This window comes from Puma concolor, chromosome C1 (genome assembly GCF_028749965.1).
Source record: "Puma concolor isolate L17-30 chromosome C1, mPumCon1.1.hap2, whole genome shotgun sequence".
Classification (NCBI taxonomy): Eukaryota; Metazoa; Chordata; class Mammalia; order Carnivora; family Felidae; genus Puma; species Puma concolor.
Window position 1 is genome coordinate 53,979,929 of NC_141674.1, and position 23,402 is coordinate 54,003,330.

Below are 23,402 nucleotides of genomic sequence, written 5' to 3' on the forward strand. Positions count from 1 at the left end.
TTAAGCAATCTGTGTAATGCATGTTGTAAGAAGATTTAAGGACTAGGAAATTGTTTTTCTTGTAAACTTTTAGACAGTATTCTTTTACACAGTGGGTCAGATAGCTCGGCTCTTTTAGCAAACTAGATTGTTTTTTAAAGCATGATCAGGTAGTAGAGGCTTTGAATTACTCTGTGTGCCCCCCCCCCCACCTTAATGTTTAGTTCTCAAGTTCACCTTTAAGACATGGTCCAAAAGGTCTCATTGGTACAGTTTCATGAAGTACAATTAGATGGCTGATGTTATATTTTAACAGTCCCATGTCCAAGTTCCAAGAGTTCTTGGTACTAGTTAAATGACAGACCTGGCAGCAAGCATCCCTTATTTAGCCAGAGAGGCTGATGATATTGAAATAATGCATAGTCACTCCTGTTCATCAAATTCCCAACAAGCTAGAAATCAATTGTTTTCTGTTCTTCAGCACTTTGTTATTGACCTACGACCTGTGACTTTGGCACTTTATAATTCCTGCCACTTGGTCATCATAACTAACATTTGCACTGGTCAAGCATGTGCTAGGCCCTGCACTGGCTAATGGATGTGTCTTATTCTCTAGTCTACACACAAATCTACAGAGCAGTTGTTACTACATCCTTTTGCAAATGAAGAAATGGGCTCAGAGAGGTCGGATTACTTGCTTTAGGTCAAATAGCTAGTAAGGTAGAGAAGCTAGTAGTCAAACTTGGGACTCCATAGGTAGGGTTAAACTTCCCATTATGTCATGCTGCCATCCAGGTACTCCAGTACATAGTGAAATATCCACTTCATGTCTTATAAACAGGACACGGAACAATGGATGGCCAGGGCATCATTGCAGCTCAGCTCTCCACAAGTACACTGAGGTCAGCAGGTTCCATGGTAGTCTAGAGGTATGTGTTTTGTTGTTCTGTTCCTGAAACATTTAAAACAAAAATCTAAGGAAATGCTGACTTCCTCCTCCCTCCCCAAAAAGAGAACCCCAAAAGGTCTAAAATAGAAACTTTATGCAACTGTGAGGAGGTAGAAATTACCGTTCATTGTAACGGTAAGACTTCTGGAATAATACCTGAGCCTGCTGTTTCGTTAGTCATTTGGCAGATGTTTCTATGCCTACATTAGGTATGAGGAGGCATGCAGAAGAACCCTTGAGGCACTCACCATTTCGGGTTCAAATTCTAGGTTTCGCATTATGTTCCCATGAGTCATGGTGGGATGTGTGTGGGTGAAGTGTTGTGAGGTCATGGACAAGGTGGGGAGGGCATTGTTCAGGTGCACCTTTCTCCTGGAATGCCTTTCACACTTAATCTCTCAAAGTCTATTTTCAGTCTCATCACTTCTGTGAAGTTTTCCACAGCTGTTGCAGCTACATATCATTTTTTCTCTGAAATTCCTCTTATACCCATCTGTATCTGTAATATGGCATTCATTATCATCTCCCTGTAAGGTGATCTGTTTTGTAACATCAGTTATATAGTCTCTAACCATCTCAATAGTAAATTCACTAGTGTCAGTTTAGTTCAACAAACGTTTTGATTGCTTGTTATGGCAGGAGGGGAGATGGGCTATAAACAAGGGAAAAATAGTCAAGGTAACCTTGTATACCTTATGCTTTAAGCCTTGCATGCTATATAAGTATTCCCCCCAAAATATGATGGTGCAGTGATGGAGAGTGCCTGGGAAGGCCACTTTAGACTGTGGGTTGGAGAAGGCCTCTCTGAGATGATGTTTAAGCTGAGCCCTGAGTGAGGGTAGGAGCCAGGTGTGTGAAGATTTGGGGGCAGAGGAAGGGCATGTGGAGAGACCCTAGAGTAGGAGTGAGTTTTTCCTGGAGGAGAGGAGGCAAGTGTTTCTGGAGCACTGTGAGTAAGAAGGAGATGGTAGAAGGGGAGGCTGCAAAGGTTGACATAGGGCTTTGAGGCATGATCAGGAGTTTGGGCTTCCATGTAACTGTATGAAGAGTGACTGGGGTTTTGTTGTTATTGTCATTATTTTTTATGTATAACACCTTTACTGAGATATCTACAATAGCACTTATCCTTATATAGTGTATAAAACCAGTGGTTCCAGTGGTTTTTAGTATATTTATAGCATCATGCAACCATCACATCACTACTGCCTAATCTGAGAACATTTTCATTACCCCAGAAAGAAACTGCACTCATAAGTAGTCATTCCGCATTTCCCCTCCCTCCAGCCCCTGGCAATCACTAATCTACTTTCTGTTGGTATGGATTTGCCTACTCTGAATATGTCAGGTAAATGGACTCCTACAAGATACTACTTTTTGTCTCTGGTTTCTTTCACTAAGCATGTTTTCAAATCAAAGTTCAACTATGTTGTAGTTATGTATCACTACTTCAATCCTTTTTATTGTCAGGTAATATTTATTGTATGGATATACCACATTTTGTTTATTCATTCATTAGTTGATGGACACTTGGGTTGTTTCCTGCTATTAACATTAATATACAGATTTTTTTTAATTTTTTTTTCAACGTTTATTTATTTTTGGGACAGAGAGAGACAGAGCATGAACGGGGGAGGGGCAGAGAGAGAGGGAGACACAGAATCGGAAACAGGCTCCAGGCTCTGAGCCATCAGCCCAGAGCCTGACGCGGGGCTCGAACTCACGGACCGCGAGATCGTGACCTGGCTGAAGTCAGACGCTTAACCGACTGCGCCACCCAGGCGCCCCAATATGCAGATTTTTATGTGAATATATGTTGTCATCTCTCTTGTCATGTATATACCTAGGAGTGGAGTTGCTGAATCATATAGTAACACTATGTTTAACATCTTGGGGTGCCTGGCTGGCTCAGGCAGCTAAGCAGTCAACCTTGGCTCAGGTCATGAGCTTGCAGTTTACGAGTTCGAGCCCCGCATCGGGCTCTGTGCTGACAGCTCAGAGGCTGGAACCTGCTTTGGATTCTGTGTGTCCCTCTCTCTCTTCCCCTCTCCTTGCGTGCATGCACTCTCTCTTTTTCTCTCTCTCAAAAAAAAAAAAAAAAAAAAAAAAAAACGGGCGCCTGGGTGGCTCAGTCAGTTGGGCGGCCCACTTCGGCTCAGGTCATGATCTCGCGGTCCGTGAGTTCGAGCCCCGCATCGGGCTCTGTGCTGACAGCTCAGAGCCTGGAGCCTGTTTCGGATTCTGTGTTTCCCTCTCTCTGACCCTCCCCCATTCGTGCTCTGTCTCTCTCTCTATCTCAAAGATAAATAAACGTTAAAAAAAAATTAAAAAAAAAAACATTAAAATAGTTTTTCAAAAATCTTGAGGAACTGTCACCTGTTTTCCAAAGCAGCTCAACCATTTTATGTTCCCACCAACAATGAATGAAGGTGGCAATGTCTTCATATTCTTGTCATACTTGTTATTGTATGTCTTTTTTGATTTTCACACCCTAATGAGCATGAGGTGGTATCTCATTGTGATTTTGATTTACATTTCTCTAAGAACTAATGATAATTGAACATCTTTTCATGTGCTATTGACCATTTGTACATCTTCTTTGGTGAATGTCTATCCTGTCCATTTTTTAGATGGCCTCATATGTTCCTTCTGTGTTGAGTTCTTTATATATTCTGGATACAAGTCCCTTTTTATTTTTTTAATTTATTAAAAAAAATTTTTTTTACGTTTATTTATTATTTTGAGTATTATTCTGTCAGCACAGAGCCTGGCACAGGGCTCGAACCCACAAACTGTGAGATCATGACCTGAGCCAAAGTTGGACACAACCAACTGAGCCATCCTGGCACCCCATGAGTCCCTTTTTAGATTTATGACTTGCATATATTTTCTTCCATTCTGTGGGTTGCCTTCTTACGTTTCTTGATGTTGTCCTTAGAAGCACAAAGTTTTAAAATTTGATGAAGTCCAGTTTATCTGCTTTTTTTCTTTTGTAGCTTGAGGTTTTTGGTGTCATTGCCTAATCCAAGGTAAAGCCCTTGTTTTTAAATATGGTACTGACAATCTGATTCATATTCTATTCTGCTTGAAGAAATATACTATTTTTGTTTGTTTTATTTTATTTTAATTTTTAGTTTTTTTGAGAGAGAGCAAGAGAGAGTGCATGCAAGAGGTGTAGAGGAGTAGGGGGAGAGAGATTGAGTATATTAAGCAAGCTCCACACTCAGCACACAGCTTATTGCGGGGCTCCATCCCACAAACTTGGGATCATGACCTGAGCCTGGAATCATGACCTGAGTCGAAACCAAGAGTCGGAAGCTCAACTGAGCCACCCAGGCACCCCCATTCACATTTTATTTATTTATTTATTTATTTATTTTTTTAACGTTTATTTATTTATTTTTTGAGATAGAGAGAGAGACAGAGCACGAATGGGGGAGGGTCAGAGAGAGGGAGACACAGAATCCGAAACAGGCACCAGGCTCTGAGCTGTCAGCACCAGGCTCTGAGCTGTCAGCACAGAGCCCGACGCGGGGCTCGAACTCACGGACCGCGAGATCATGACCTGAGCCGAAGTCGGCCGCCCAACCAACTAAGCCATCCAGGCGCCCCCCCATTCACATTTTAAATAGATCACTCTGGCTATTTGTAAACTAGATTGGAAGGTTCTAGAATGAAAGTAGGGAGAACAGTTAAGATGTTAAAATGTCAACAAATGGGTAGACTTCAAATATCAGTAACTACTTGTTAAATTCGGCATATTCCAGTAGCATCCTGTTAGTAGGAATCAAAAATGGTCTCTACCTTTAAGGAGATGACAAGGTAAAACATACACCCAATTAATTGTTTATTAAGGCAGATTATACTGAGTGCTATTAAAAAAAATGAATGAGGGGCACCTGGGGTGGGCTCAGTTGGTTAAGTGTCTGACTTCAGCTCAGGTCATGATCTCAGTTTGTGAGTTTGAGCCCCACATCGGGTTCTCTGCTGTCAGCACAGACCTCTGTCCCCCTCTCTTTCTGCCCCTCCTCTGCTTGAACTCTTTCTCTCAAAAAATAAACATAAACATTTAAAAAAACCATAAAAGAATGACAAATTTTTTATAAGAACACTGAAGGGGTGCCTGTGTGGCTCAGTGGTTTAAGTGTCCGACTCTGGATTTCGGCTCTGGCCATGATGTCCTGGTTTGTGAGATCGAGCCACCCCAGGTTGGGCTCTGTGTAAAGAACACTGAAGTCATTTGTATAAACTTATAGAGTTCTTTTTGTGTTTCCAGTGTCTGACATACCGTCAGACAGTGCTTAATAGTTGTTTGATCTATTTCTGGATGAAAAAGTCCATGAAAGCTGTGGGAGAGATGGTGTTAGAACTGAGCCTTGTAGGATGGGTAAGGTACTGGCAGGTAGAAAAATGGAAGCAGGGTGTTTTTGATGGAGGGATCATATATGAGAGGAGGTGATTACAATTAAGGATATTTTGATTGAAACCTAGAGGTGGAACAATTACAGGCATGAAAGTTAGAATTGTCCTTTGGGGCTTTCATGTAATTCCACATTGAGTTTATAAATAGGAAGGTGGTTCGGAATCAATTCCTTCCTCAGATTCCTTTAGGGGTATGATGGCTGTTTTTCATAGCAAAGTAGGAGTGGATTGTAGGGGAGAGAAAGTGGAGCACAGCTAAGGTGGTGTCACAAACAGTTTAGATCAGGTATAAGGTAAAAGTAATGAAAACGGGAATTTGGGAGAAGCTGCAATACCTAATATGACTCTGTGCATGGGAATGGCAGCGCCAAATGCAACTCTTTAAAGGGATGAGTTTCAGTGATTGTGGGGGAAAGTGGACCTAGTTAAAAGGAAGATAGTCCAGGGTTGATGATAATGACAAGTTTAACATACCTGCAGGAAGTTCCAGGTGCAAGTGTCTAGTGGATTTTGGCATAGCGAATGATAGGCACCGGCAGTTGGCTCTGTGGCCTAGAGGAAATAAGGTTGGGCTTTGGAGTCATACCTCTGTCATACCTCTGTCTAAACTTCTTATGGGCTTAGTTAACTTTGGGGAGAGTTAATTAACTTGATTTCCTCAGTTGTAAGAACCCCACCTCACAGGGCTGTTTGGGAGGGTCAGATGGGGTCATCTGTGTAAAATGCCTGACAAGTAGGAGGGTTCTCTCTGTGGTTTCTTCCCTCTTCCCTGGAGTAGTAATACTTTGATTTCATTTAAAATTTTCTGCAGTAAATGTGGTGCTTTGAATGGAATCACTGGCATAATCTAGTGGGATTTAGGCAATATATAGGTGTGTGTGTGTGTGTGTGTGTGTGTGTGTGTGTGTGTGTACGCGCGTGCACCACTCAGCTGCTCAGCAGAGGCTACAAGCACTCATTGTTTTTAAACTATTAATTGTGCTGACCTAATTTTTAAAACTGTCTTGTTTCCATTCTTGTCCAAACAAAAATACTTCCACTAAATTTCTTTGTGTGCCTCTTTTGGAAGACTCCTTTGGGAAGACCCAAAATTGCTTTTTAGAAATTTTGTCATCATTAAGATGGACATTTTTCTAACTTTACCTGTGTGTCTGATTGGATAGATTTTCTCAAGGTCTTTTAATGTATTGGGCTGCTGATGTATCTGATTTGACTTTGGCTTTGCTTTGTTTTCCTAAATTCTGACTTAACTGCTTCTGTATTTTTTCTTCTGCATGACCTCTGTAGATCTTGGTAAGAATAGCTAATGTAGTTTGCAGGAGAACTATAAAATATTGATTGCATATATGAGTACAGCTTCCTAATTTTCTTAAATGGTAACTATAAATACTGTCTCAGGACACAGTTTATTTTTTCTATAAGGGAGATTGATTTTTAACTTGTATTACTTCAGTGGCTTAGTTTTTAAAAAATCAAGAATCTAGCTTAGAATACAAAGAAAGAGCAAGACCTCCTTCCCATTGAGCTCATAGTTTTGTTTTAGTTTTCTAGGGTTTTTGGTAACTAAACACTATGCACAACAATGAATGTGTTAAGTTTAATTATTTGTTCCTTTTCTTAATGCCTTAGAATTGGAAGGAATTTGAGTTCTTCTGTCCAAGTGGCCATTCTGTGCTGGGTCCCTTCTCTAGGAGCTGACAGCCAACTCCCCCACTGGAGAAGGGCTTTTTCATTGTTGGATGGGCCTAATTGTTGGAAGACTTTTTTCTTTATACTGAGATGAAAGCCAGTCCTTGAAACCATCATCCATAAGCTGTCATCCACTTGTCCAACTTGAGTCTTTTGGTGTCACACAAATTAAATCCACTAACTCTGCAGATAATTGAAAACAGTTGCTAGGCACCACTTCCCGGACCTAAGTTGTCCTCCTCCCGGCCTCCCATCCAGAAGAATAGCTCTGGTTACTTCAACCATTCTTTCCAAGATAACTTTTCTAAATTCTTTTCAGCCTGATTTCATTATGACCCTTTTAAACTCTGATGGCTACCTTCAACAAACAACTGACTAAAATGGTGGGATCATTGTAGCTATAGTGGCTTTACTTCTAAATCTACTCTCTTTCTAAGTTTTTTTTTGTTTGTTTGTTTTAAGTTTATTTATTTTTGAGAGAGAGAGAGAGAGGAAGAGCAGGGGAGGGACAGAAGATCCGAAGGGAGCTCTGTGCAGATAGCAGAGAGCCTGATGAGGGGCTTGAACGCACGAACTGTGAGATCATGACCTGAACCAAAGTCCGACACTCAACCAACTGAGCCACCAGGCACCCCTCTACTCTCTTTCAAATGAACACATTATTTGGGAGTATTTCTGAACATTGTCCTGCAGTGCACACTGTGGCTCATTTAGCTTTGAAAAGCCGACAGTATTTGAGGGTATCTCAGAACCTAAGCACAGACACCTGGTACTCTAGGCTACTCAGATCTGTAGCCCTGTCCTTTGAGTGAGGGGTCAGATACTCTGTCTCTCCCTTGGTTCATTCTGAGCACTGAGATGGCTTAAAGTATTAGGGACAAGTTAGAAAAATTTGGGAGTTTGGTGGAATTACCACTTAGCCTAAATATTGCAGGACACTGATCAGTAATGAATAGATCATGACTAAATTTGCCCAGATTGTCATTAATTATAGTTTATTTGGATAGTTTCTACATACTGTTATATCCTAAAATCTAGGACTGTATGATTTTATGCTGAATGCTTTTGTGATACAAAACTCTAAGAGGTGGTATGTTTGTCTTTAAGAATTTGGGCTCAGGGCGCCTGGGTGGCTCAGTCGGTTAAGCATCCAACTTCAGCTCAGGTCATGATCACATGGCTCATGAGTTTGAGCCCCGCATCGGGCTGCTTCGGATTCTGTGTCTCCCTCTCTCTCTGCCCCTCCCCCTCTCATGGTCTGTCTCTCTCCCCTTCAAAAATAAACAAACATTTTAAAAAATTAAAAAAAAAAAAAAAAAAGAAAAAGAAAAAGAGTGTGGGCTCCGAACTACATAGCTGGGTTTGGAATCTGACTTGGCGACCCTTACTCTACAATCTTGGGCAAAGTAACTAACTTTTTTGTGTTTATTCATTTATAAATGAAAGTAATGGTGAGACTACCTCACTAGATTTCCTCGTGAGTATTAAGTTAATGTGTGTTGGTAGGGCTGAGGCTGTGGTAGGGTGAGGTGAGTAAAGCACTGTCCTCGAGTGAAAAATTTAAGGGGTGCCCATTAAACTCAATAAATCAGTGGTAGTGCAATAGAATGAACAAAATACAAGAATTTAAAATAAAAACCAGACCTGACAGATTGAGAAAGAATTGTTATGGATGGGAGTGAGTTGTTTAAATGCAGGGTTGGATTGATTTTCATCATAGATTTTTTTGCACTAATTTTGGTATTTTGAAATATTGCATTAAAATATTATCTTAATGACTAGAGTTTGGTTTTTTGTTGCCCTCTTCCATTTTTTTTGCCCAAGGTGAGTGCCTCACCCAGCTGATCCTAGTTGTAGGCCAGTGTGTTGGTGTTTGTTGTTAGTAGTTGATTGCAGTGTTAGTTTTGTTAAGGAAATACATTTAAGATCCTTGCGGAAGGATTTTTTCCCCCCCAGATTATATGTTTCTGTTAGGTTGTCTCAGAACACCAGTCAAAATCTATCTTGTCAAGGTTAGTTTTAGATTTGAATGTCATGTTACAAACACTGCTGGAGCTCAAACCCTGGAGAATAAAAAATGCATGCACTTAGCTTATGTCTAGAGGAATCTAGCCAAACCAAACAGCACTGAAACATTGCATTTCCTTAATGGCCAGGATTGTGAAAGACAGCCACAGATGGTTGGCTGAGCCATAGCTGGAACTACTGTTAGTCGGCGTGAGATGTTCTAAGTGGCAGAAGCCAGGAGCCCAATGCGGGTGGGAAGTGGTGTTTCTAGAAGTGAAATTAAGATGATAGAATCTTTCCGTAATTCTGGTTCTGATCCAGTTTGCCTTTAGTTATATAGACCTGATTATAAACATGTTTTGGAAAACTGTTTCATCGTTACTGGCCAGTGAAAGGCAAAAAAAGTTGTAGGATTGATTTTTAAAGCGTGTTGTTCTTAACAGTTGAAGTGTTACACAAGGCAAGGCAGTTGTCTGTTAGGACATCATCCCTCTTAAAGTGCCTACTTGCTTGCTTTTTTTCTTTCTTTTTTCCTTCCTTCCATCTTTTTTCTTTTTGATACAGATTCATCCAGTGTTGCTTTCTACACAAAGGAGAAGTAACTGCTCTTAAAAGGTCGTATAAACTGGGTGTTGATATTTTGCGTAAAATATGTGGAGTTAAGTAAACGAATAATCACGGTAGCAGTTATTGTTTGCTTTGATTAGGTTTAAATTTACCCGAAGACTTTATCATTTTGTTCTGAGATTGCGAAGAGATAGAATCCAATTATATACTTGAGAAGTGCAGTGACTTGAAAACATCACCTTATTTTGCTGGTTGCTGCCAGACATTGCTGCCTTGCTGTGGCGAGGTGGCTCTGTTGTTTTGAGTTTGGTCATTTTTTTTTTTTTTTTTAATTTTTTTTTTTTAACATTTATTTATTTCTGAGACAGAGAGAGAGAGAGACAGAGCATGAACGGGGGAGGGGCAGAGAGAGAGAGGGAGACACAGAATCGGAAGCAGGCTCCAGGCTCCAAGCCATCAGACCAGAGCCCGACGTGGGGCTCGAACTCACGGACCGCGAGATCGTGACCTGGCTGAAGTCGGACGCTTAACCGACTGCGCCACCCAGGCGCCCCTTGAGTTTGGTCATTTTTAGAGACTCCAGATACCTTCTGGCTTTATAGTTAAAAAAAAAAAAAAATTGGAAAAAAATTTTTTTTAATTTTATTTTTATTTTAGACAGAAAGGAGTGCGAGTCGGGGAAAGGGGCAGCAGGAGAGAGAGTGAGAATCCCAAGGAAGCTCCAGACTCAGCACCGAGCCTGACACAGGGCTCCATCTCATGACCCTGGGATCATGACATGAGCCAAAATCAAGAGTCGGACGCTCAACCGACTGAGCCAGCCAGGCGCCCCAAGAGGTGGAAAATTCTTGTCTCAAAAAAGTGTATGTCACCTCTGTACCAATTTTTGGAGAACAGCTGTGGCAGCTGCTTTGTTTTCCTCCTTTAATTTGGCAGGTGGAGAAAGCATGGAAATTTCAAAGTGAGTTCTAAAATTAGAAGGTCTGGTGGAGCATTCACTTTCATGTATACGGTGTTTGGAATAGCAGTGTGTGGCAGAAGAAGGTGTAGAGACTTGAGACTTAGGGGTTGAAATCGAGCAGCCAGTACATTGCTGGCAACATACGAGGCAAACATCTTTAGATTTCTAGGAACTCATATTTGGAATAGAGGCAACTATGGGAGTCAGTTGTCTTACCTGGAAAGTGATCCTTGGTTTAATGGGCAGAGTTTAATATTTCCTATTGGGCAATTTACTGATGCAGGCTGGCTGGGCCTGAGGGTCCTTGGCTTCGTGCAGGATAGAAATCAAATGAGAAGAAGTGAGAGCAGAGTTTATTGAAGATATAGAGAGAGCAGATACAGATAGAGCATGTGGGAGCCTCTGAAAGGAAAGGAGAGAGACTGTCGTCTCGCTTGAGGTTTGGGTCTTTATTGAGGACGGTGGTTTGGTGGATGTGCCCTCTCAGGCACCGAGCTAGGTGTCCTGCATGAGTCTTTTATGCCCTGGAGCCCCAGGTCTTGGGGTCAGGATGTTTGCAGTCAGTGGTCTTGGAAAACCTTCATGACATCCCTGTCTGCCCAGTCACTCCTTAGATGTTACCTATTGTGCTAGAAGACTCCAAAGAAATCATTAAGTCCTTTAGGGAGAACATACATTATCAGTACCATAAGCCATGTGTAGGGTGGGGTACAGGTCCTAGCAAGAATAGAAGCAGGAAAATGAGCCCCCAAAATCCCAGGTTTTTGTTTTTGTTTGTCTTTTCACAAGATCCCTTCAGTTTCTCTGTCTCATTACCAGCTCATATTTAGATTGGTTAGACTTAAATTAGGTGAAGACTTTTAGAGTCCTAAGATGAAAATGCAATGTTTTTTTCTCTTCGTCTTCACTTTCTTTTCTGCTTCTAGGCCAGCTTGCACTGAGTTTTAAAGAGACTTGTGAACCACAAATCCTGGTGGTTGGTGTTGAGTCATGATGTGTGGCGTGGGAGTGACCGCAGTGCATGGGACAGGCGTTCTCTCCCTGTGAGGGTGATTAGTAACACTGGGTAATAGTCTGTGGTCATGGACTGGTACTCCATCATTTTCTATTGAATCAGAAAGACCTGGGCTCTCACCACCTGCTTCGTGGGCACACAGCTCTTTACTCCACCGCTTATGGTACTGGCCACTGTCCCTTAATTACCTCCTTCTCAGATTTCATGCTTCTCTAGGATTCTTCACTTCTGCTTTTCAGTCTTGTAAGGGCCTCCCTTTTCAGCATTCTTTTCATCCCATATTGGACAGTACCCAGATTTTCCTCTCCCAAAGGAGAGGTGGTCCTATTGAAGTTTTGGCATGATGATTAGAGTCTGCCACAAGCAGCATCTTGATGTGGCATGTTAGACACCACTGTGCCCAAACCTGTCAGCCATTCTTCACACGCTTCATTAGCTCCACCTGCCCATACCCTAGTTTAGAGTTAATTTGTTACCTTCTTGTTCTTTTCCTTTCTGGAGAATTTGCTCTTTTTCTGTCTGCCCAGCTTTCAGTCCTCTAATACCTGTTACTTGCTTATCTAGAATAGTTTACCTCATTACCATCTACTCCCAAAATAAATCACAGTCCCACCTTTGTTTAGCTAAAAAGTCGTTAAATTGCTTTCCCTGAACAAAGGACCTGGAACAAAGCATAGACAGATGCTTTAAAACTTCAGTGTGTGTGTGTGTGTGTGTGTGTGTGTGTGTGTGTGTGTGTCTGTGTGTGTGTGTGTGTGTGTGTGTCTGTGTGTGTCTGTGTGTAATCTGATTTAATTTTTACATAAAGTTCCTTATTTCCCCTCTAGTAGCTCTAAGAAAGAGAGTAGTGTTATTTGGGGACAGACCCCAAAGAGTCAGGGTTTATTATTTTTTCTTGCTACATTTTATTTTGCTTTTCTTTCCTCCTTTTTTTTTAAAATTTATTTATTTATTTTTGAAAGAGAGAGAGAGCAAGGGAGGGGCAGGGAGACAGAGAGACAGCATCTTAAGCAGGCCCAATGGGGGGCTCCATCTCTCCACCCTGAGATCATGACCTCAGCCAACGCTTAAGTGACTGAGCCACCCAGGCACTCCGTTTTTTCCTTTTTTAAAAACCCCATCTTTATTTATTTGCTCATTCAACTTAAAAACTATTGAAGGAATCCTTTGCTCCCTGAGGCTCAGTTTAAGTCACTCAGCTGAACAAGACCTGCCCTTGCAGTGTTCTCATTCAGAAGGGGAGGGCAGATGGTTGAACAAAGGATTCAAGGGTGGGAGGTATTGGAGGGAGAGACAAATTGTTTAAGGAAGTGGTAGCAGGCTCTGGAGCTGGGGGTAGAAAGCCCCGCACTGATCTGACCTGTGATGTGTGCAGATTCTCAGATCCCCCTTCAATGGGAAGCCAGCCTGCAAGCTGCTGAATCACTTCGTATCTCCAGTTATTCAACTACAAACCAAGAATAATAATAGTACTGCTTCCTAGTGTTGTAGGTATTAAATGAGATAATGAATATATGAGATTAGAATAAAATTTGGTCCATTATTTAATTTTTTTTAATGTGACCCGTAATAGTGTTGACATAAAATTTGAGGCCCAAGATGGAACCTGTCCTGTCTGGTGTGCCACGTCAGCAAAATGAAACTTAGGTAACCTTTGTGCCCCTACAAATGCTCCACTTGACCAGAAAAGCAGTGTTTCCAGTCAGCTAATCCCCAAACGCGATGCCAGCTCTGGGGCATCTCTTCCCAAAGATGGTTGATTCTGGGCCCCACCCAATCAGATACTTTCTATTTTTTCTTGTGCTTTATCCTACAAAACCTTCCTACCTTCCACCTCTTTTTGTAGTTCTCTGAAAGGAGACTGTCCATGTGCTGTTAACCTAAATTGTCTTCTTTAATCAGTAGGAATTAGCTTAAGCTTACAATTGAGTATATACATACAAATACATAAAACTGACACACATCCTAAATTTATAATATTCTCCCTTTTTTGTGTGCAAAATGCTTTTGTACACAAAATACTTTTTCAGTTTCAAAAAAAATAGTGATCTTGACAGCAGTTGGACAGCCACTGGTCTAGCACTTAATAAGTATTTAACGAGTGATGCTTCTGGTATTTTTTTCCTATTACATTCTTTAGTTAAATTAGTTACCTGTTTTATTCAAATTGGATAGCTAACATACAGTGTAATATTAGTTTCAATAATATTCAATATTAGTTTCAATATAGTGATTCAACACTTACATGCGACATCACAACATGCTCATCACAACAAATGCCTTCCTTAATCCCCACTACCCATTTAACCTGTCCCCCCCACCCCGGTAACCAGCTTTGTTCTCTGTAGTTAAAGTCTGTTTCTTGGTTGGTCTTTTTCCCCCCCTTTGCTTGTTTTGTTTCTTAAATGCCACATATGAGTGAAATCATATGGTATTTGTCTTTGACTGACTTATTTTACTTAGCATAATACTCTCTAGCCCCATCCATGTTGTTACAAATGGCAAGATTTCATTCTTTTTTATGGCTGAGTAATATTCTGTTGTATATGTACACCACATATTCTTTATTCATCAGTTGATGGATGTTTGGACTGTTTCCATAATTTGGCTATTGTAGATATGCTGCTATAAGCATCGGGGTGCATGTGTCCCCTTATTAAAAAAAATTTAATTAGAGAGAGCGCAAGCAGGAGAGAGTGGCAAAGGGAAAGAGAGAGAGCATCCCAAGAAGGCTCCATGTTCAGTGCAGAGCTCGATGTGGGGCTTGATCCCATGACACTGGGATCATGACCTGAGCCAAAATCAAGAGTCGCTCAACAGACTGAGCCACCCAAGCGCCCATCCCTCTGAATTAGTTTTTTTGTATTCTTTGGATATATACCTAGTGGTACAATTACTGGATGGAAGTGTAGTTCTATTTTTATCTTTTTGAGGAAGCTCCATACTGTTTTCCACAGTAGCTGTACCAGTTTGCATTCCCACTAACACTGCAATATACTATTATTAACTATAATGAGTAATCTGTACATTTTATCACCATTACTTATGTATTTTATAACTGAAAGTTTGTACCTTTTGACCACCTTCACCCATTTTGCTCACCCTCACCCTGCATTCCTCCCTGCCTCTGCTCTGGCAGCTACCAATCTTTTCTTTGTACCTATGATCTTGTTTTGTTGTTGTTGTTGTTGTTTGTTTGTTTTAGATTGGATATGTAAGTGTGATCGAATGGTATTTGTCTTTCTCTGTTTACATCTGACTTATTTCGCTTATCAGGATGCCCTCAGCGTCCATCCATGTGGTCACACATGGGAGGATTTTATTCTTTTTTATGGCTGAATAATATTCCAGTATGTGTGTGTGTGTGTGTGTGTGTGTGTGTGTGTGTGTATACATATATACATATGTATGTGTATATACACACACATATATATACACACACACATATACATATATCTCATATTTTCTTTATCCATTCATCCATTGCTGGACACTTAGATGGTTTCCATATTTTGGCTATCACAGATAATGCTGCAGTGAACATGGGGGTGCAGATATCTTTTCAAGTTAGTGTTTTCATTTTCTTCAGATAAACACCCAGAAGTGAAATTGCCGGACCATATGGTAATTCTATTTTTAATTTGTTGAGGAACCTCCATACTGTTTTTTACAGTAGCTTCCCTCTGGCATTACTACTGCTCTTGTTCTTCCTGGGTGTTCAAGGATGATTGCATGTCACCCTACCTTATGACCCTCCTGGGAGCCCTGTCATAGAAGTGTTAGCATCAGTTGTTTCCCTCCTCCTTGTCTTTGTAGGACTGTCTGCTGTCAGCCCATGGAGGCTGGTGAGCATGGCACATCTTTGGTGTTGCTGTAGTTCTCCACCAGAGCACTGCCAGGAAGCTGTGAGATGGAAGGGTGCGGAAAAGACAGAGAGGGAGGAGGGGAGAGAGGAAAGAATCCCCCATGGGCAGCATAGCAGTGCACCCTGTTTGAACAGATGGCACTGGAGGAAACAGCAGCTTCCCTTATGTTGACCTGAAGCCAAGGTCCTGCACGGAGAGGCAGCCAGCAAGGTGCGTGGTGCAGCCAGATCCACACCCTGGGCCTTTTGCAATGGGAAGGAATTCCTTTTTATGTTGCTTTAAAAGTGAAATTCCTCCCTGTCCTCTGAATGCACCTAGTAATTGAGTTGTGATAAGGTTACAAGGGAGGCAGAGAAAATCTAGAGAGTCATGAGATTTGAAAAGTATGATCCTGCTCAGGGCTGAAAGTGCCTGGTATGGTGGGTACCAAGGCAGACTTGAAGAACGTGAGCTTGAGATGGTTAAACACTGTGAGTCTAAAACTCATCTATGATTTTGGCAAACCTTTCAGATTACTTGCCTTTTCCCATTTGTTCCCTTGCCCAACTTCTGTTCTTCCATCCCAATCTGCTTTTTTCTCCTCTGCTGCTTATATAAGCCAGCATGTGGTACCGTGCCAGATGTTCATGGTATGTTTATAAATGCATGTGTTCCTATTCTGGGCCAAAAACATTCTCCTGACATAGGACATCCAAAATTTTTTGGCTTATAAAATTCCAATATCTTTTTCTTTCACGATTTATTTAAATTCTTAAAATGAGGTTACTGCACTATTTTATTCTTTGAATCAGTATGGAGTGTCAAATAATAATTGTTAAGCTGGTGTGGGCAGAAAGCTTAAGGATAAAGAATCTGCTGGATTTCCTTTGTGCTTAGATACCGGATCACCTTTTTTCTCAGCACTGTGAGCCCCTCCCCTACCCAAAGTCATGGCTTTTGTCCATACATATTTTTAATCTTGGCTATTATAGAAACACATCCATTGGACCCAGGGTACAGAATTAGACTAAGTGAATGTACATATGCAGTCTGGCTAGAGAGAAAAGAGCAAATAGGCCAAAGCACTGGCCCTTATTCTCAGGATGTCTTGCAGGCAAGGTGTGATGGAACACTAAGAGATGGCGTAGGCCTGAGGTCTGGTCGGGATTCCACTCCTCATATCTCAAATGGGTGTAATGACCATGAAAGCAGGGAGATGCTCCTTAGTCTGTGAAGTCCATCTCCTCTGCTCACTTAGAATCTTGGTGATTGAAAGCACACTGGTGTGGTTGGACGCATACTGGGGAAGCTGATCCTTCAGCCCCAACACATACACAGAGTCAGGTAAAGGAAATTGAAATTCCACCTCCAAGATGGCAGAGCTAGAAGGGTCCAACAGCCTCATGTAGGTGAGGAAACTTGAGGCCATGATAAGTGAAGTACATTGATATGTTCAGTCCTGTGGGCAGTCCTTGGGAGCAGAACTCTTAACAGCCAAGGCTTCTGATTTTCAGCCTAATACAATTTTCAGCCTGATACAGTTCTTTGTATCATATTGGCTCTTTGTCTCTTGATGGAGCCATTCCAGTGTGTTTAAAAGGGTATTGTTCCATGGTAAAAATGCAGATAGAATAAGTAAACTATATGATCTCGCTTATATGTGGAATATAAAAGCAAAACAAAACAACTCTGAACTCATAGATACAGAGAATAAATTGGTGGTTGCCAGAGGTGAAGGGTGCGGAGGAGGTGTGAAATGGGCAAATGTAGGCCAAAGGTACAGACTTCCAGTTATAAAATAAGTCACAGAGACGTAATGTGCAACATGGCGACCATGGTTAGTAATGCTGTGTCACATATTTGAAAGTTACTAACAGAATAGATCTTAAAAGCTCTCATCACAAGAAAAAAACATTTGTAACTATGTATGGTGACGGAAGTTGACTAGATTTATTGTGGTAATCATTCTATAGTATTTACAGATATCCAGTTATTATGTTGGACCCCTGAAACTAATATGTTATATGTCAGTTTTACCTCCATGAAAAAAATCACATCACATATTTTTTCACTTTCAATCTCACAATTAGTGGTAAAGAGGTGCACATTTGTACTTTACATAATTTTGGGTTCAAATCTAGGTTAAAAGAAAAATCTTTTTACTATTAACCTTCTTTCGATCTAGGGAATGATTGATTATATAGATCATAGATTCAAATAATGTTAGCTACAATTTTCTGTGGTTAAAACACCAATACTAATTATCCCCATGATAAGCTAGATTTTGTACCTTAAGACTAAATGGCAAAGGACAAGCTTTGAAGATGGGTACTTCGTGCCAAGTCACTGTTCCTCAGGAGAGACCTGTGGTCAATGACTTGATCTCTTCGGGGTCTTAGTCTCATTATGTCCACAAGAACAAAGAACAAATAGGATGGAGGTCTTACTTCATAGTTTCAAAGTTTTGTATTATGTTATATAAAATGAAATAGAACTTCTTTAGCAATAGTTTACAATCCCTAATGTCTTGTGATTTATCAAAGAAACTCTTTTGGTAAAACTTATCTGTGTCATACAGACATCCAGTTTCATCTCAAAAGGAGACATCAGATTTTGGGTAGTCTAGCCTAGTATAGCTTCTCACTTGGGGTGACTTCCATGCACCTGCCTGTTAGTTTGAAAATCAGTTGTTTTCCTCATGTTAAACTTTCTGCTTCTTCTGTTTAGAGAATATTTTTAGTCTTAATCTTAGAAATCTATAAGAGTTGACTCATATACATTTTGTGGGTGTTTAAGAATGTCAGATAGCGTTAGGAGGAGCAAACATCCACTTGTTGGAACAGATCCTTTTTCGTTAAGAGGTCAGGCTTGGGATCCAAGTGCAGTCTGTGGTAATGATCTTTCTGCACCAGCTTGAGTAGACTTAAGCAATAGGTGTGAGAACCATTGACAAAGGGATGGAATGTCCATTTATGTAGCTAAATCAGATAACAGTGTTTTGCTTAATTTAGTGATTTATTTTACTCAGTTATTCAGTGCCAAAGAATTAGATGGTAAGATAACATTTAAAGGAAGCATTGCTGCACATAGTTTTTACTGTGTGATTGAGAAGGTTTTTCTGAGTCTTAATTGCCTAGAAGTCGTGACTGTGGTTAGTAGGACTGTTGTACAATACAGTCCACAGAAGATATGGCAGGGGTAGAGTGAGATGAAAGTTTACCAATAATCCGTAGGACCTTGGAGACGGGAAGATGGAGAGTTTAAAGATCATGATACTTTTTCATCTCAAGTGGTACCTATTGATGGTTAAAATAAGATAGTCTCTAGCCTCAAGGGCATTACAGTCTTGTATGGAGGATTTGTAAACAACCCCACTTAACAAGAAGAGTGAAAGGTAGACACAATATGTTTGTGCAGACTGTGACCTGCATGGGGTGTGGAGCAGAGACATACAACATGACTGGAGTCTTCTAGCCTTTAAGTGGCAGTGCCAGGATTTGAACCTAGGCAGTCTGGCTCAAAAGTGTATACTCTTGGCCATTATATTAGGATCAGACTTTTCCTCATAGTTACCAAAAGCAAGTGTCAGGGAGTAATTAAAAATCATGTCTTTTTGTTGTGAAGGAAAAGAAAGCCTGGCTGTGAGCAAGGCCAATTGAAGGGTGGATACCGGACATCTGAAATGAGTCATTTGAATTAGTGCCAAAATGCCTTATATTTAGGAATTTCTTCCATGGTTTCTCTAAAGCTCTTTGATATCTTTTTTTTTTAAGTTTATTTATTTTGAGAGAGAGAGAGAGAGAAAGACAGCACAAGCAGAGGAGGGGCAGTGAGAGAGAGAGGGAGAATCCCATGCTGTCAGTGTAGAGCCTGACTCAGGGTTTGATCTCACAAACCACTAGATCATGACCTGAGCTGAAATTGGGGATCAGAGACTTAACCGACTGAGCCACCCAAGTGCCCCAGGACTTTCATATCTATTCACAAATTTTTTTTGTAAAGTTTATTTTCTTACTGAAAGAGATTTATCAAAGTGATATCAGTGATAAACAGTTTATGGAATGAAGATTTTCTTCATTTTGTAACTACTCTAGTGCCAAAATATTCTACCAAGTAGGGGAGATAAGGAACTTGTGGTTTGCAGAATCACAATACTACAGTTCATATCTGACCATGCCTTATATAGGGAGTGAGTGTGTGTGTGTGTGTGTGTGTGTGTGTGTGTGTGTGTGTGTGTATGTGTTGGCATTCTCAGTGACAAAAGTTTTGGAGAAGGGATGATACTGGAAGCAGGCAATGGTTTCTACTGATTTTAGGTAGCATTATGAAGAAATCAAGCTCTTTTACAGGGGCCTTTCACTCAGCATTTTCTAGCTTGAACAATGAAAAGAACATTGAGTAGTTATCTGTTTCTGGTGATTAGCCAGGCATCTTGGGAATTTGCTGCTATGTGGACATTTGTCCTGCTCTGTCTTCTGTATCCAGTTTGCCCTCACTTTATAGGCAACCAGAACAAAATAGGGTATGTAGTGTGTATATGTTTCAAAGGATAACTGTTGTTTATCTACGACTCAACCTAAGGGATAGAACATTACCAGTACCATAGAAGCCTCCCATATGCCCTTTCTCCATTACTCACAACTGCTATCTTGCATCTTACAATTATTATTCTCTTGCTTTACCATGAAAATATAATATATAGTTTTTATTTATTTATTTTGGAGAGAGGGAGAGACAGAATCCCAAGCAGGCTAGGCACTGTCAGCGCAGAGCCCAGTGTGGGGCTCAAAATCATGAGCGGTGAGATCGTGACTTGAGCTGAGACCAAGAATCAGGCACTCAATCGACTGAGCCACCCAGGCTCATATATTTTTGCCATATATGCATGTATCCCTCAGCAGTACTTCAAGGAATACGCAAGTTTAATTTTGTGAGTTTTAGACTTTTATAAAAATGGGCAGATTATTTGGGCAAGAAAACATAAAATTAAACCTTGTTTATTTTTCTTTCTGGTTGTGTCGGTAAAAGATAGGAGATCATTCTTAGAGCTTGATTTTGTTTTGAAATAGGCCAAGTTGTCAACTGTTTGATGCCTGGCCAAGCCATCAGAAGCATATGAGAGATTACTTCTGATGTTCCATTGTTTGCCTGACATGTAGGGAAATATGCTATAGCATGGCACAGAGTATAGTTGCTTAGTAAATACTTTTAAGTGAATGGCCGAATTATAATTGCAAGATCAGTGAACTTAGGACAACTTCCATGTAGTTGTTTTTGATATTTCTTTGCAACTGAACTGAATGTGGAAGTTCTAACTGGGAAAAATCTGTTCCAATGTAAATTCTTAAATTTCGAGTGCAGATAAGTAGCTGAAGTATTTGTACTCAGATCTGATTGTTATGTCATGAGTAGCTACCTCTGTTACAAAAGTTTAGTTAGCTCTAGTCCTCTAGGGAATGAATGGAGTTGGAAGGACCAATCAATTTTCAAGTGCATATATTGTTTAAAATCTTTATATATTTATTTTGTGAGAGAACGCAAAGAGCCCAGCATGGTTCAATGTCATGAACTGTAAAATCATGACCTGAGCTGAAATCCAAGAGTCACATGCTTAAGTGACTGAGCCACCCAGGTGCCCCTCAAGTGCACATTGAATGTCTGTTTTGAAAAGGTGCTGCAGAGACAGTGGCTGGTGTACCAGACAGATTCCATACTGTATGGTGGTGCAGACTGGCATGAGAAATACAAACGTGATGAATGCTACAGAGCTGGAGGACAGGATGCCATGGAGTATATAGAGGGGACCTAACCTCAGTTTAGGGAAGCTGAAGAGAGAAGAGAGACCTGGGGCTGGATGGTAGAGATGGGCTGGGGTGGAGCATGTGAGTGAAGGGAGAAAAGCTACCAGGCTGCTTGAGGGTAGGTGTGGGCCAGATCTTAGAGGGACTTAGAAGCCACTGAATGGGCAGTAGAGCTGATTCGTTTTAAGTAGAGACTCAACATGATCAGAGGTACAAGTTGGTCCATTCTGGCTGCAGGGTGGAAAACAATGGCATGAGGTTGTGGGATGTGGGGGAAAATAGTGTTAGGAGGAAGCTACTGATTATTAAATCCTATCTTTTGATCAAAGCCTAGCCTTAAAGGGGAAATAAAATCAGTTTGAGATTTATACCAGAGGCAAAGTGACATTTAGAATTTCAGTAGCCTAATTATGAGCCCTCTCTTTGATGCTGTTTATTTTCCAAGGTTAAACTTGAGGTTAAATGCAGAGTCCTTTGGTTAAACTTCTTCCTTTCATCTGCACATGTGTCATGGATTGCTAAGAACAAAGTGCTCTATTTCAGAATAGTTCCTTTCCAGCTCCCACTGTGGAAGCTTAAGGAGATTTTTCTCCAGTATTAAAACATTTTTTTTAACGTTTATTCATTTTTGAGAGAGAGAGAGAGAGAGAGAGAGAGAGAGAGAGCGCGTGCGCGCACGAGTGGGGGAGGGGCAGAGAGCGAAGGAAACACAGAATCTGAAGCAGGCTCCAGGCATTGAGTTGTCAGCACAGAGCCTGACAGGGGACTCAAACCCACAAACCACGAGATCATGACCTGAGCTGAAGTCAGATGTTTAACTGACTGAGCCACCTAGGGACCCCATCTCCAGTATTTATTACTATGGGAACCTGGTCAATCTCCTGGAGGTACTCTCATAATATTGTGCCCCCCCCCCCCCATGACTATGTCCCCTGGAGTTTTTGTCTATGCTTCTAGCAATTCCTCAATTACAATTTAGGATTTGCTACCTAGCACTGGTTCCTGAGGTGCTTTCCATTCGTGAGTCTCTCTGCTCAGGTGAGATGTGACTCCTTTATTTGCCTGTCTGTCCCTCTAATCTTGGGGGCAGTAGTTTGCCCCGTGTCCTCCCCTCTCTTATGGATCCAAGAGAGTTGTTTGTGGTTTGTTTTTCAATCTATTCAACTTTTTCTTCCTCTAAGGACAAAGTGGCTGTTTCCAAGTTCCTTACATGCACACTGGGGCATACATTGTTGTTGTTGTTGTTGTTGTTGTTGTTGTTGTTTTTGAGAGTACGAGCATGCATGCAAGTGGGAAAGGGGCAGAGAGAGAGAATCCCAAGCAGGCTGTGCACTGTCAGCGCAGAGCCTAGTGTGGGGCTCGAACTCACAAACCTCGATTGTGACCTGAGCCAAAGTCAGAGGCTTAACCAACAGAGCCACCCAGGTGCCCTCAGGGCACATACTTATTAACAAGTAATTATTTGTTCATGAGTCTGTTCCACTTCTCTCCTAATTAATAAGCTCCTTGAGGTCATTCTTATATCTGTGTCTGTAGTGCCTTGCATGGTACCTGGCCTGTAGTAGATGCACAAAAAATTTTGGTTGGTAAGTGGTATGTTCCGGGAGACGAGAACCTTCACGTGTGGTTGTCCGTGATTGGAGTCACCTGGGTGGACTTGGGGTAAAATGGGAGGCTTCTTACAGGATACTGGTGGGGTCATTGCATAGCTGATTAGAGGCCTGTGGCACCAAACACACTTGACATTGTTGTCTTGATGTTGGCACTTTCCAGGTTGGTCATTGAGATAAGAGGTACAACAGATATTCAAATGAAATAAAAAGACCTCATTTGCTTTTGCTTAAAGTATTAATAGTAATTGAGGTTTGATCCTGTAAGTTGATTATCTTGAAGTTCTAATCCTTGCCTTTGTTAAAACAAATATTTTTGTCTCCATTGTTAAGAACTAAGGGAGTCTGGTTGGTTTTCTGCAACTCTGGACTGGTATTTCAGGGATAACTCCTTACTGGTCAAAGGTGAATGAGCTGGCATTTGGTTTGACCAAATTCATTTAGTGTGTGAACAATAACCTATTACTATTTCACAATATATTTATATGGAACTGTACTAGCAAGTAAGAGCCCGTATAACTTAATTGTGATAACTGTTATTTAGTTTTTCTGCCCGACAG

At 41.0% G+C, this 23,402-nt stretch overlaps 1 protein-coding gene and 1 long non-coding RNA gene across 7 annotated transcripts in view; one reads left to right on the forward strand and one right to left on the reverse strand.

Moving 5' to 3' along the window:
- Positions 1 to 23,402, forward strand: part of AK4 (adenylate kinase 4) — a 75,886-nt gene that overhangs the window by 9,097 nt on the left and 43,387 nt on the right. Inside the window, exon 1 of one of the 6 annotated variants that reach the window (XM_086717211.1) lies at positions 890 to 908. The exons of the other annotated variants lie outside the window; for them this stretch is intronic. The gene's annotated coding sequence lies outside the window, so the exon portion shown is untranslated. Of the gene's footprint in view, positions 1 to 889; positions 909 to 23,402 lie in introns of those variants that run through there. 6 annotated transcript variants of the gene reach the window in all.
- Positions 665 to 22,473, reverse strand: LOC147578078 (uncharacterized). The gene is made up of 2 exons (XR_015254762.1): positions 22,222 to 22,473; positions 665 to 931 (listed from the first exon to the last, which is right to left on the reverse strand). It is a non-coding gene; the product is annotated as an uncharacterized LOC147578078 (long non-coding RNA).